General features: G+C 51.5%; 1 non-coding gene across 1 annotated transcript; it reads left to right on the top strand.

The window, feature by feature from the left end:
• The first annotated feature begins 120 nt into the window (after positions 1-120).
• Trnav-cac lies at positions 121-193 on the top strand. The gene has a single exon. It is a non-coding gene; the product is annotated as a tRNA-Val (tRNA).
• Positions 194-4,578: the final 4,385 nt, after the last annotated feature.

Below are 4,578 nucleotides of genomic sequence, written 5' to 3'. Positions count from 1 at the left end.
CCCCGACGTGCGGAAGCCCGCTTTCCCGGCCGAGCGCCCCTGCCGGTGTCTCCGCGCAGCTGCGGGTCGCGGCCAGGCGCTCCGCTGCCTTCCTGCCGCCCGGGCCAGGGCTCCACAACAGTTCCCGTAGTGTAGTGGTTATCACGTTCGCCTCACACGCGAAAGGTCCCCGGTTCGAAACCGGGCGGGAACACATATGCCTGTTTTGCTCTCAAGCACGGCATTTATGAAAAACAAAAAAATCACCAGTCGTCGCACTTGCCCTTTGCTGGAAAATTGCAGGTTCAACAGAAAGTCCCTGCTGTGGACCTTGTACCCCGTCCTCGGATCCGCTGTCCTCTCTTGGGTCCGAGAATCCCCGGACAGCGCCGCGGCTGCCGCTGCTGAAGTCCAGAAGCATGAGGGCTTCAGCTCGCAGGCAGTAGCGGCAGCCGTGTCTCTCCGGAAAATGCCCCGCGCCACCGACCCTGTCCTGGCCTCACACGGGCAGCGGGGCCCCGATGGCGGGTCCAGCCCACGAGAGGCCCCGGGATCTGTGGGGCCCCCGGATCCGAGACCCCTGCAGAGAGCCCCAATCTTCTGCCAGGCATTAGGGTCGCACAGTGGAAGAAAGACAGCGAGAGACAAAGTGGAGTACAGCGGGCTCTGGGGTGACTCGGGGAACAAAAGCCCACGAGGCAGCCCGAGCCTCAGGTTTATTGATTGAGGAGCAATGTGTATCGGGTTGTGGTTTCCTGAGACAGAGCTGTGGAGACCAATCTTTCTTGTTACTATCGAAATAAATTGCAGTATTGAGCTTAATTATGGTGCGTATTGCCTCCAAAAGCCAAATAAGCCACTTAACGTCTGTGCTTCCCTTTTATTTTTTGGAGGGCTTACTGAGAGGCTCTTTTCAGGTAGACTTCTGCCTCATTGGACCAAATCATCCCTAGGAACTTTATACACTCACAGGGTCCTTGCACTTTATTTTGGTTAATTGTCCATCCCCTATTTCTTAGATGTTCAGTCGTTTCATTTTCAAGAACAGTTTTATGGACAAGCGTCAGTATGACACCATCAGTATGTGAAATGATGCTGGTAGTATAATCACTGGGCTTTATGTCTGCTTTGCAGTGAATGAACTCTGCTGAGTTCAGATAGCCTTGTGGGAGGCATTTGCACTGGTACTGTTTGTCTTCCCAAGAGAAGGTTGTGTGTTTTCAGAATTCTTTGTCAATAGTACGGCAAAGAACTCATGGGAAAGGTTGATTGACATGTACCGTTAGGGTTTCGGTCTGAGATCTTATCTATTACCTATCTACTTCTGGGAGAGCACCATCCATCTGCTTAGTCTTCTGATTTAATGCTCTCAAATCTATTGTAAGTCTTTAAAATCCATCTGTTTCCTGACTGCCCAGCCGGGGCTGTTACATGTAAGGCTATGGACAACTTCTATAGTGCCTTCTTTTACTACTTCTTTTACTTTTTAGTAATATCTTTATGTCCTCACTTTAGAGAATATTATAATGAGGGTTTGTTTGGTTTAGGTAAGGAATTTGTTTTAATTTTTAATTGTTGTAAATTAACTGTAACAGTTTTTATCTTTTTATATAGAATTAGTTCTGGAAAGATTTTGGAAACCCAGTCACTATCTAGCATAATGCCAGCCCTTGAACATAACCCATAGTCCCCGTTAGGTGTGCTCTATTCTACAATACACCTTGGTGGAACAGAAGAGGTGGTGTTCCTCCTAGTCCTCAGTTTAGAAGAAGTTTCATGTCATGGGCTCTGTGTAAATGATAGAAATTTGACTTCCTGTTCTATCAAAAAGTCTCCTGGATGCGGAGAACTATCAGAATTTGGGGTAAGGATTCTTAAATATATATATGGGCTCATTATCTGCTATTTTATGGATTATTGCTGGTATCTGTTTTGCATTCCTTTCTTACAATTTTTCATGTCCCCTGGGGATTGCTGTTTTTTGGCCCAAGGGATTTACCAGCAAAGGAAATTGTTTTCCATGGTCAGGTCCCTGCTGTGGGAGTAGCTGTTAGGCCGTGAGAATCCCACGGAAGGTCTGCTTGGAATTAAGTTTCACCGGCACTGGTAGTGCTGGGGAATAGGGCGTAGGTGGTGGTCATAGTTTTGGTTGAAACTTGTTCTTCGATCTGATACATTTCTACCTACTCTGTCTAGTAGTAACTGCCACTGATTGGGAGACAATCCCTTGACATCACTTTGCATAGCACAGAAGATGTTATTGATGTGCTCAACGGCCACAAGTATGGAGCGCCCTCGGGCTGGTGTTTCAGTGGTGGTAAATTACATTTAACCTATGCTCTTTTGGGGGTGGGCTTCATAGTGCTATTGAGAGAAATAGGTTTTTTGTGCCTGGTAATTGATTATGGAACTGTAATTGTGTCACTGTATTCATAAAGGTCTTATTAGGACTGAAAGGTTGAGTATACTTTAAGTGATCAGGCACTCTGCACAAAGCTTCTCGAGGATCTGTCCATGGTGCAGGCCAGTGCTGTGTGGGTTGTCCCGCTGTCCATTGTAGGTGAACTTCAGGGTGGCCAATTCTTTAAGGTTCTGGATGCCTTGCTGTACACTGTGCCATTCAGGGAATTCTCAGAACCGGTGGGACCTAAGAGAGGACAGATTGCTTCCATGCTGGGGCTCCCCAGTTCTGTGGAGTTTGTGCAAGGTGAGCCCGTGAAGCTCTCATCAGGGCTGGGCCTCTGTGTAGCGAACACATAATTGGTGAACACGTAAAACAGATGAAAAATTACTGGGCTACTGGGTGGAGGAAAAATGTCAGTTTGACCCAAGCAAGAAACTGTGCTTGATTGTTAGTTTAGTTTGAAAACAATGTATGCTTCTGAGAACGTTCTGAACTTTGCAACACCTGCTTGCTGGAACCGATAGGTTCCGCTTTCTGCCCTTGCAAAAAATCTTTTCACCTGCGCCAAGCAGGATGTGGTTTTCCAGCTTAAAAGCTGAAGCATTCTTGGGTTCGGGGCTGCTCAGCATCTCCCTGTGTGGAGACCAGACTGACAGCCGCCCGCCCGGCTAATAAGGGCTCTTAAATTCCAATTTGGATTCTGGTCTCTGGTCTTTATTCTGGGTAACCCATTACACTCTGCTAGTGAGGAAATCTGGAGTAATTCTGCTCCCGTTGGGAGGATGTGCCAGTCCTCCCCCTCCCCCCCGTAACTGTAGTGGCGTCCAATCACCATCACTTTGGGTCACATCTGTACGGGGGTTTGTAATTTTTATCTGGTATATTCACTATTTTCATTCCCAATTTGGGGGCTGTCTGTCCGTGATTATAACCTATCCCCGTTTTTCTGCTGATGCGGGCCTGGAAAAAGCACAGTGCCTTGGTGGTCATCAGACCTGTGCCCTGGGGGCGGGTTGAGGGTTGGGCTCTCCAACTCACTGTGCCAGCCTTTTCCTCTCAGTCTTCCCTGTCAGTAGCAACTAAAGCTTTAGGCAGGAAGGCTGCGACCTCCTTTTCCAAGCCCGCTTGGCACAGGGTCTGAAGGGCCTACTTTGAATTAGGTGCCTTTTCCTTCAGTATTCGTTGGCCAGGTTCCCTTCTCATTCTTGTCTGCCACTACTTCCCTGTGGCTCTCAGAACCTTTCCTGATAGCTGCCCAGATTTTGGTCAGGTCTCCAAGGGTCCCCAGCAGTGCACATGATCATATAACTCATGTCTTATGAAAATGCTGTTCTCACGTGTTAGCACTTTGTACTCCACAACTGCAAGTTCCAGTCCACGCATTCTTTTTATTTTTTTGTCTTTTTGAGACAGGGTCTCGTTTGCAGCTCAGGCTGGCCTTGAGCTCACTTTGTAGCCCAGGCTGGTCTCGAACTTGCAAAGATCCTCCTGCCTCAGCCTCCTGAGTGCTGGGATTACAGGCATGCTCCACCACGCCCGGAATTCCACACATTCTTTTCATTAAGGGACCCACCCACGGCTGCTCGTCCCTCTTTGGGGACCAGCTGGCTCCTCAGTTTAATTTTGATTTAGCTGGCAGAACCCAGAGACCACACCAGAGGCTGCGAGCGAGCGGCCCCAAGGCGCTCGGAGGCCATCCCGGTGCTCAGACCGGCGAGCCGAGGTTCACCGAGCGCGTTGAGAACACTGCTGTCAGAGGCGGCAACCGTGGGTGGGAGCCGTGGACGCGATTCCCGACCACGCGTGGGTCTGAGCCCTGCACCACACCGCCCGAGTGCGCTTCCGCCCTCGCCTGGGCCTGGAGCGCGCGGCGGCCGCGGGGACTCGGGAGCTGCGGGCGGCCCCGCGAACGGGCGGCTCACTGCCGGTGACCGAGACCGAGGCTGCGGCGCTGTGCGCACCCGCGCGCCTGCCGGCGGAGCCGAACCCAGGGCCGGCGGTCCGGCGAGACTCAGTTTCTCCGGGAGGCAGGTTCACGTGCGTGGAGCGTTCCTCCCGGGGACAGCGGCCCGCAGCCCAGGCGGCTGGAGCGGGTGCTAGGGGTGCTGGCGACCCGGAGACTGGGCCCGCGAGCGCGGGGAGGACGAGCTTCCCGCCGGCTGTCCGGCCCCGCTGCGGCGTGCGAGGCCAGCGCT

The sequence above is a fragment of the Chinchilla lanigera genome, unplaced genomic scaffold (genome assembly GCF_000276665.1).
Source record: "Chinchilla lanigera isolate Chin_1 unplaced genomic scaffold, ChiLan1.0 scaffold00064, whole genome shotgun sequence".
NCBI lineage: Eukaryota > Metazoa > Chordata > Mammalia > Rodentia > Chinchillidae > Chinchilla > Chinchilla lanigera.
Note: the sequence above shows the minus strand (reverse complement) of the source record. Positions and strands in the feature narration are given on the sequence as shown.